The 10,603-nt window shown below is 41.0% G+C and overlaps 1 pseudogene; it reads left to right on the top strand.

Moving 5' to 3' along the window:
* Window positions 1-3,388: 3,388 nt before the first annotated feature.
* Window positions 3,389-3,507, top strand: LOC148504008 (5S ribosomal RNA; annotated as a pseudogene).
* The last annotated feature ends 7,096 nt before the right edge of the window (window positions 3,508-10,603 follow it).

Genomic DNA, 10,603 nt, shown 5'->3' on the forward strand with positions numbered 1-10,603 from the left:
TCAGTGTTCAGAATAGACTGGAAATGAGTGGAAATTAAGGTTATTGAGGTTAATAATAGCATAGGAGCAGAAAAACCTACAAATTCTGTGATTTTAGCTGTTTTTATGCTTTTTTTTCAAAAAAATACAGATCCAAAACACAAAACCCAGAACCCAAAACACGGAAGGGTGGTTTTGGCAAAACCAATCCAGATCCAAAACACGAAGAAAGATCCAAAACCAAAACACAAAACACGAAAAGTGGCCGGTGCACACCCCTAATTATCAGTTATTTATATTAGCATAAGCGCACATGCTTAACTGTTTAAACTGTTAATAAATTGGAGGCAAATACCTGCATTGTTTCTTGTTTTGTAGTTCAGAAGCTCCCATACATTTTAACTGTGTCCATGGCAGTGGTTTTGTCTTAGCTTTTTATTCCTTTTATTCCAAATATCAGGCCAGATAAGCAGATATGTGGATCTCCATATGCAATGCGGATACAGGGGAAAGTTCCCTACTCAATTCTATTCATTCATAGAAAGCTGTAACTGTGCTGCCATGCGCCATTGTTTAAGACTAAGGACTCTATTTACTACAATCTGTATTTAAAATGCGGTTGAAGTGTGATAGTTCCGACTAAATTCGCTTTGTGAATTCTAGAAATATCACTGGGATAAAGCTCTGTCCCTGCGAATCTCCTCCGCAGTCTTCTCCCTGCATTGTTTTGGTAAAAATACAGGGAGACTATGTCAGTGCATGTGCTTGCCGTCGCATACGGCAACCCCCCCCTTGCGCCCCCCTCAGATCACACTCACCTTGCTCAGATCACACTGTGACCCCGGTCAGCTGTTCTATGCAGCAGCTGACCGAGGTTACAGTGCAGGAGCCGAGAGACCAGGTACCAGGAACCCTAGCGGACATCACCGGAGCACCGATCACCGGTCCCTGGATCAGGTAAGTCATTTTTTTTCAACTATTTTTTTTTTTTTATATTGATCAGCTTGTGTCTATTTAAACCACACAGCTGATCACTGGGGCCCAGCTCCCAGCTCTGCCTGTTAGAGCAGAGCAGGAGTTGGGGAACTGGGGGAGACCTTGGATAACACCATCTCCAGGTGGTGTTATTATCACAGGACTTCCCCCAGTATTTTTTCACAATATATTTTTAGTAACTCTCATAATTACAATTATGGGAAATGCGCTCTGCTAACTAAAAATGTGATAATTAGGGTTTGGAGTAGAATTTTACAAATTCTATTTCAATTCCCTTTTAGTAAATTTATGTGAAACTAAAATAATGTGAAAAGGGTGTGAAAACACAATTTTTCACTTTATTTTAGTAAAAATAATGTTAATAAATAGAGGCCTATGTCAATAATTATTGTGTATCAGACATTAGCACTCCCTTCTGTTCAACACCCAATTTCTTTCACACATTTACAAAAACTTGTACGAGGGCTGACTGAAAAGTAATAAGACTGCCACTATTTTTTCTGTCCCATAGGTAGATGTGGCAATGCTATGCTGGTTATTGTGAAACTCATATATTGATGTGTCTGAACCTGCGGTTGGACTGCCATAGTCTTCTTTTTTTGGTCACAGCGAGTGGAAGATCTTCGTATGTTTCGTCATGGCGGATGTGGAAGACATGGCTGTGAGATTATGTCAGAGATGTGTGATTGCATTTTGAGTTAAACTTGTAAAAGTGGAAGCACTCCAAAGAGGGTAATACACGAGTGACTGATGAAGCGCGTTCTGGTAGACAATCCACCGCGGTTACAGATGTCAACATTGCCAAAGCTGCAGAAATGTTGCAAAATGACAGAAGGTTAACTTTACGCAACCTTTCAGCTTCACTTGGCATATCATTCTAACGGGTTCCCTGTGGACAGACAATTAATGGTGACTTCTATGCAAATGTCCTGAAAACCGATTTGCGTGGAGCCATGAGGAAGAAAATACCACATTTGCTGAAGAAACAGTGGTTTTTGCTCCAAGACAATGCCCAACCACATGTTGCTGCTGTTGCATTGACAGCACTGACTGAAATTAATGGGACAGCACTGCAACACCCTCCATATAGCCCAGACTTAGCGCCATGTGATTTCTGGGCATTCCTAATCCTGAAAAAACAACTGCGCGGAAAGAAGTTCTCAACAGATGATGAAGTGAAAAATGCCACAGCTGCAACACTAAAAGTGATGTCACTAAACAGTCTACTGTACGTTTTTGAATCATTGTTGAAACGCTGAAAAAAATGTATTGAATGTGAAGGACGCTACTTTGAAAAAGACAAATGTTCAGATCCAGTCATTTGATTCTTGTGTGCCTCAGGCTATTTTAACATGCTATCTTGCAAAAGTAGGATTTGGGCACTTATAATTCCAGATTAGTAAAAGCCTATACTGTATAACTTTTAATATTTATACAATAGGATCAACTTAAGCTAGGTACACAAATATATGTGTGTGAAAGAAGTGACGATTACTGCGCCAGATTGTTGATATATCTGCGATTAATAAATATTTTGGATGTAATAAGTCCAAGAAAAAATTGTATGTGTACACCCCCTTATGTTGTTTGTGTTAAGGTGGCAGCTGTGTCCAAGAAAAATAGGGTAGTGGGTGACCAGCCCTAAGAGAAAATGTATAATGATGGACTTGGATATTAGAGCCTACTTGTGTTTATAATGTATATATAGAACATTGATTATCACAATAAACATAAATAAAGAAAGGCATCTAGTGCTAAACTCAAAAGAGTGCTAGGTGTAAAGAATACCCTATAGAAAAATGATAATTAGTTGATATTTTCAAAAAACATGTGTCCGATAGTTAAAGTGCTAAAGTGCAATATTTTGAATTACAGAAATAACTATTAATTAATAGTAGTTATTCTATATATAAAGTGCCAAGTGTCTGTGTTTATATAAAAGACAACTCTCTACTCTATGTGACGGATATCTTAAAACATACACATTTATTATAATCACTTTGTACACACACTAGATATTCAAAGTACATTAATACATATAAAATAAATAAAAACAAAAGTATACAATAAAAAATGTAAAGTAGAAATGTGAAGAGTAAGAATAAATAAATATAATAAATATATAAAGTAAAAAAAAAAATATATATATATATATATATATATATATATGGGATATATATTGCACTTGAAGCATACTACTAAAAAGGATAGATTGACTAATGTTTAAGGGTCTTTTCAGTCACAATGGGCATGTGTACAAATGTGATACCATAATGCACGTTTCTTTTGGAGGATATTCAAGTATTAGTACTACAATGGTAAGATTGATCAATGCTCCTGGGTTTTCGACAACAATGGGCAGGCGTATAAATGTTGCGCCATAATGCATGTTTATTTTGGAGGATATTCAATATTCTACAACCATCCCTTTCTGGATATGCCCAATCTCATCCGATCTTGGAAGCTATACAGGCATGGGCCCGGTCAATACTTGGATGGGGGACCTCCAAGGAATACTGGGTGTTGTAGAAAATGTAAAGTCCTACCTTTGACATGCGTATATTTCAAAGCACCTATAATTATGCTCTACAATTGGTTTTTACAGGAGACATTGATTAAAATAACCCATTTCTCCAAAATATACTACAATGAATATTTATTCATCTCGTTTATTAATAGACTATGATGGGCAATTTAATTAGTTCATGCAGATAAATACAATACATTTTATATACAAACACCTATTGATACAATTTAAAATATATACGTCCTCAAAAATTATGAGCCTAAGTTATCTAAGCAATAAGTTCTTATTTTCAAATAACAAGCCAGCTAGTTATTTCATAAGAGTATCCACTAATTCTCTATCTTTCTGTATAGGAATATTCTTTATTAGGTAAAAGTGGACAGATACATAAAAAATTATGTGAATTATAAAAATGAACAAAGATGGATGATCTTGGATACAGGAGGGAAATATCCGCATCCTAACACCGGAAGCACCTGATGCGGTCCAAGTGCGTTCCAGATATACACACATCTGGGATAAGCCAGCGACAAGTCGTGTGGGTAATAGACACGCAGAAACAACTGAGTGGAACACAAAGATGGCGTCCACGCATGCGCAATACAGGCGAGCGGACACAGGAAGCTGGGCAGATGTGACATCACGACCGGTTGCTTCTTCCCCCAGAAAATGAGCCAGCTACTTATTTTAGAATAACCGAGTGGTAACACAAAGATGGCGTGTACGCATGCGCAATACAGGCGAGCGGACACAGGAAGTGGGGCAGATGTGATGTCTCGGCCGGACAACGAGAAGTGCTTGCGAACTCCGGTCCCCGGCGTCTTGTTTAGAGATATGTGCATTAAGAACTAACCAAAAGATGGACATAATAACAAAAGCATGAGCTAAGGATGTATATAATATATGGCCAGAATGAATATTCCATCTGAATATGTAACGTGGAGATCGAAACCGGAAGTGATGTCATGATTGGTTTTCAATTAGTTCTGATATGTCTGGGTATAAAATCTGAACTGCCCCATAGCACACAATCCCCTTTATGAAGTCCAGAGTGTGACTAAACGTGTTGGGAGCTAACCTTGCCTGCCTAAGATGAACTTTATGAGACTAAGATAAGATTTTTTTTTAAAAAATATTTATTGTCTTAAGGATTTAAGATAATACATTCCATATACTGTATATTCTCTAAAATTCCGGGTATTAAATATATTTTTTTTTACTTTATATATTTATTTATTGTTACTCTTCACATTTCTACTTTAAATTTTTTATTGTATACTTTTGTTTTTTATTTATTTTATATGTATTAATGTACTTTGAATATCTAGTATGTGTATAAAGTGATTATAATAAATGTGTATGTTTTAAGATATCCATCACATAGAGAAGTGTCTTTTATATAAACACAGACACTTGTCACTTTATATATAGTATACTTACGATTAATTAATATTTATTCCTGTAATTGAAATTACTGCACTTTAGCACTTTAACTATTGGATACATGTTTTTGAAAATATCAACTAATAATTGTTTTTATATATGGTATTCTTTACACCTAGCACTCTTTTGAGTTCAACACTAGATGCCTTTCTTTATTTGTGTTTAATGTTATAATCAATGTTCTATATATACATTATAAACACCAGTAGGCACTAATATCCAAGTCCATTGTTTTATATATATATATATATATATATATATATATCAGTGGTATAGGTGGCACTCACAAATAATAGTGTTCACACTGCTGGGGTGCGTAGTCTCAGGCACAGCTATAGAGCTCATCCAGAGCTAACCACATGAAAATATGTAGAAAGAGAGGGCACTCACCAGTCTTCTTTATGAAAAAGCTTCAGATTTATTCACACATATTGGCAATAGAAAGCATGTCGACGTTTCGGGTCCCACATGACCCTTTGTCAAGACCCAGAGACCAGAATCCCACAAGTGGCAGCCACTTAGCGCAGGTGGAGGAAGGCCAGCACACAGGAGGTGTCTTGGGGATGCACAGGGAGAGACGGCTATGGAGGCGGGCTGCAGGAGTGTGGGGCAGCGGCAGCAGCAGGGGTGTGGATCAGTGGCAGCAGTGGAGCAGTACACAGGGGCATCAGCAGGTGACAGAGGTGCTCACTGGTGCTGGGCATGCATCTGAGAAAATAAGAAACAGATGCATGGATGAATCAGTGAGATCCATCTATGCATCTGTGTTAAAATTTGAATTTGTGTAAAATAAAATAAAAAATTGCCCTCCCCAAACACAACCAGCCCCGGGCTTTTCACCATCGGTCCTAGTTGTGAAAATATGGAGGACAAACAACATAGGGGTCCCCCGTATTAAGCACAACCAGCACCAGGCAAATCAGCACCAGTCCCGGTTGCCAAAATACGGGGGACAAACGATGTAGTGGTCCCCCGTATTTAGCACAACCAGCACTGGGCTCTGAGACAGTCCTGGTTCTGGAAATACAGAGAAAAAAATTAGTAGGGTTCCTCTGTATTTTCCAGAGCCAGCGTTTTACTTTTTCTAGCGGGGGGCTGATGACACAGCCAGGGGAGCCCTTTCACCAGGCCCCCCAGCCGAAGCATCACCCTTGACTGCTAGTTAGGCCAGGGATCCCAGGGGAGCTGGGGACCCCATGAATAAATGGGTCCCCCTTTCCAGGGCACCCCAGGCATAGGCTGATAGCCTGAGGCTAACCCCGGCACCCCTGAGGCGGTGGGTGCCGGGTTGATAGTGTAATGTTGTGTAAAAAAATAGAATTTTTGATATCATCTTTAGCTGTGGTACTACACATCCCAGTAAGCCTCCCCCGCATGCTGGTACTTGGAGAACCACAAGTACCAGCATGCGGGGCATTACGGGGACGCTGGTACCTGTAGTTCTACAGCAAAGAAATATTAAAATAAACACAGGACACACAAACTGTACAAAGTAAAAGTTTATTAAACATAATAATATTTTGCACAACCAGCAGTGGGTCACTAAAAGCCTGGTTGCTCTTTTGTGGGGGGGGTGAAGCCACGCGTTTTTTTACACGTTACTTTTTTTTTACACACAGATGCAGGCTTCATGAGCCTGCAACTGTCGCTGACACTGGCTACCTCCCCCTGGTCCTACTGCCAGCCGCTCACTCCACCTAGGCCGCTAACAGCCGCACTGCCAACACCGCCGCCTGCTTTCTCCATCGGGTCTCAGCCGCCGCTAACATCCGCTACCTGACCCTGGATCCCGGCCACAGCAAACGCCAGTTTCCTTTCCCCCGACCCCCATTACCACCCGCAGAAGACAGCCATCTTGGTGCACCTAACTGAAGCCACAGTGAGTATACCTGCTGGAGGCTCCAACTGAGGCTGCACAAGGAATTTAGGGCCTGATTCAGAGCCGGTCGCTATTTCCGGTCGTTCGTTCAAAAAAAAGGGGTGGCTATTCAAATGAACCGTTCGCTCTTTGCGGTCTGTTCACGCCTCTCGGTCTGAACGAGCAAACAAAACTTGCAGTCGTTTTTTGGGAAACTACGCCCCCTGGCCGCTCGCATCCTACGTCATGTCCGCTATTTATTAGATTAATCGAGTGCATCGACCAGGGTATGAGCTGCTCGCTATTCTTGTGGTTGGTTTTTGCTACCACAATTTTGCGAGCAGTTCTGGCTATAAAATAACCCAGTGACGTGCTCAATGACGTTGCTGTTTTAACTATGCACACCCATAAAATGCCCGTTTTGACCTTTAAGCACGCCTGCGATCGGATCTCCACTCCCCGTTTTCAAGCACCTTCCCCTGTTACCACCCACATACGCCTCTTTCTATTTACTACAATCCGCATATTGAATGCGGATTGTAGTGTGATATTACCGAGTGAATTCGCATTGCGAATTCAGGCAATATCACAGGGATTTACTATAAATCCCTTGCAGGGACAGAGCTTGCGATAAAGCTTTGTCCCTGTGGATCCCATCCGCAGTCTAGTCGCGGTATTTTCGGAAAAAATACCGTGACTAAGAGCCCGCGACCCCCCCACCCTTCATTACACTTACCTGCATCCTCCTGGCCTCCGGTGATCTTCTCCGGGCTTCCCGATCAGGTGATCTCCCATACTGCACTGGGGCCCGATCACCTGATGACCGGGCCCCAGTGTACTATGGGAGACCAGCTGACTGGAGAGGAGCCATCACCGGAGGCCCGATCACCGGTCCCTGGATTCAGGTAAGGAAAAAAAAAAATGTTTAATTTTTTTTTTCTTTTTTGTACAGCAACCAGCCTGCGGTCTGCTTAGACCACACAGCAGATTACTGGTACCGGCTCCCGCCTCTGCTCTCCCTGTTAGAGCAGAGTGGGAGGCCGGTAACCGGGGGAGACCCTGGATAACGCCACCTCCAGGTGGCGTTATTATCACAGGGCTTCCCCCGTTAATTTTTTACAATTTATTTTTAGTAACTTAGGTCGGATCACATTTCCCATTACAATTATGGGAAATGCGATCTGCTTTACTAAAAATAAGTGATACTGTCGGTTGGAGTAGAATTTTACTAATTCTACTCCAATTGCCCTATAGTAACTACAGGTGAAACTAAAACAATGTGAAAAGGGTGTGAAAACACCCTTTTTCACTTTATTTTAGTAAAAATAATGTTAATAAATAGAGCCCTCTGTCACTCAAATTATCAGGCATTCACTATTTTGCGAGCACATGAATTTCGACCGCACTGACTGGTTCGCGCATGCGTATAACGATCCGTATGCATGCGCAGTTGGGCAAACATCGCTCGGAGCGAACGAGCGGCCGCTTACGAGCGGCTCTGAATCGGGCCCTTAATCTTCCTACCTCTATAATGGCGCAATTGTGCGGTAATAGTTTAAAAACTGTAGCTTTCTCAATTACCTGAACCCCAAAAGGCCCTACCCTGGAACAATAGCTACCTAATAAAACAAACCCCAAGTCTAAATTCGCCACTGACCCTGAGTTATGCCTTCCCAAAAATCCCCCATAGAGAACAACAGAACAGTGGTCCTAACTGAGAGTCTCAGAAAAAACTGACAGTTGGAACTTTAGATTACTCCAAAATCCTCATTTGTTATTTCTTTGCCGTGAAATTTGGCATGAGGCATTGAGCGACAGTTCTATCTGCCCGTGCCAAATTTCAGCTCGGTACCTTCAATAGCTTTTAAGGTATAGCCTCTTAAACACCATGCCCCCCTCTGGAATTATACATATAAATATATATATATATATATATACAGTCAGGTCCATAAATATTGGGACATTGACAAAATTTTCAGATTTTGGCCTCTATTCACCACCACAATGGTTTTGAAATTAAACAAACAAGATGTGCTTTAACTGCAGACTTTCACATTTAATTTGAGGGTAATTACATCCAAATCGGGTGAACGGTGTAGGAATTACAACAGTTTCAATATGCGCCTCCCACTTTTTAAGGGGCCAAAAGTAATGGGACTATCAACTCAAAAGCTATTTCATGGACAGGTGTGGGCTATTCACTCGTTATTTGATTGTCAATTAAGCAGGTAAAAGGTCTGGAGTTGATTCTAGGTGTGACATTTGCTTTTGGAATCAGTTGCTGTCAACTCTCAATATGAGGTCCAAAGAGCTGTCACTATAAGTGAAGCAAGCCATCATTAGGCTGAAAAATCAAAACAAACCCATCAGAGAGATAGCAAAAACATTAGGTGTGGCCAAATCAACTGTTTGGAACATTCTTAAAAAGAAAGAACGCACCGGAGAGCTCAGCAACACCAAAAGACCCAGAAGACCACGGAAAACAACTTTGGTGGATGACAAAAGAATTATTTCCCTGGTGAAGAAAAACCCCTTCACAACAGTTGGCCAAATCAAGAACACTCTCCAGGAGGTAGGTGTATATGTGTCAGAGTCAACAATCAAGAGAAGACTTCACAAGAGTGAATATAGAGGGTGCACCACAAGATGTGAACCATTGGTGAGCCACAAAAACAGGAAGACCAGATTAGAGTTTGCCAAACAACATCTAAAAAAGCCATTACAGCTCTGGAACAACATCCTATGGACAGATGAGACAAAGATCAACTTGTACCAGAGTGATGGGAAGAGAAGAGAAGGAAAGGAACTGCTCATGATCCAAAACATACAGTACCACCTCATGGCGTGAGCATGTATGGCTGCCAATGGAACTGGTTCCCTTGTATTTATTGATGATGTGACTGCTGACAAAAGCAGCAGAATGAATTCTGAAGTGTTTCGGGCAATATTATATGCTCATATTCAGTCAAATGCTTCAGAACTCATTGGATGGCGCTTCACAGTGCAGATGGACAATGACCCGAAGCATACTGCAAAAGCAACCAAAGAGTTTTTTAAGGCTAAAAAGTGGAATGTTATGCAATGGCCAAGTCAATCCCCTGACCTGAATCCGACTGAGCATGCATTTCATTTGTTGAAGACAAAACTGCAGGGAAAATGCCCCAAGAACAAGCAGAAACTGAAGACATTTGCAGTAGAGGCCTGGCAGAGCATCACCAGGGATGAAACCCATCGTTTGGTGATGTGTATGCATTCCAGACTTCAGGCTGTAATTGCCTGCAAAGGATTTGCAACAAAGTATTAAAAAGTGAAAGTTAGATTTAGGATTGTTTAGTTTGTCCCATTACTTTTGGCCCCTTAAAAAGTGGGAGGCACATATAGAAACCGTTGTAATTCCTACACCGTTCACCTGATTTGGATGTAATTACCCTCAAATTAAATCTGAAAGTCTGCAGTTAAATCACATCTTGTTTGTTTCATTTCAAAGCCATTGTGGTGGTGAATAGAGGCCAAAATCTGAAAATTCTGTCAATGTCCCAATATTTATGGACCTGACTGTATATTGCATCCCAAGGGGCCCATACATCTGAGGCGAATGTCTCTGATTCCTTGATCCGATCTTGTCGACAGCTATCGATCGACAATCCATCGAGGGAATTGGGGAAATTCTGCATGCAAAAAAACACTGATTTGCCAATTCCAATCATTTTTGGGTCAAGATCTTCCAACATGTTGAATAATCCCGGTTCCTGGACCCCGTTGTCGGCAGAACAGGGAATTGCCCCAATCCATCGTATATG

The sequence above is a fragment of the Taudactylus pleione genome, unplaced genomic scaffold, assembly GCF_031769625.1.
Source record: "Taudactylus pleione unplaced genomic scaffold, aTauple2 ptg000471l, whole genome shotgun sequence".
In the NCBI taxonomy this organism is placed as follows: domain Eukaryota; kingdom Metazoa; phylum Chordata; class Amphibia; order Anura; family Myobatrachidae; genus Taudactylus; species Taudactylus pleione.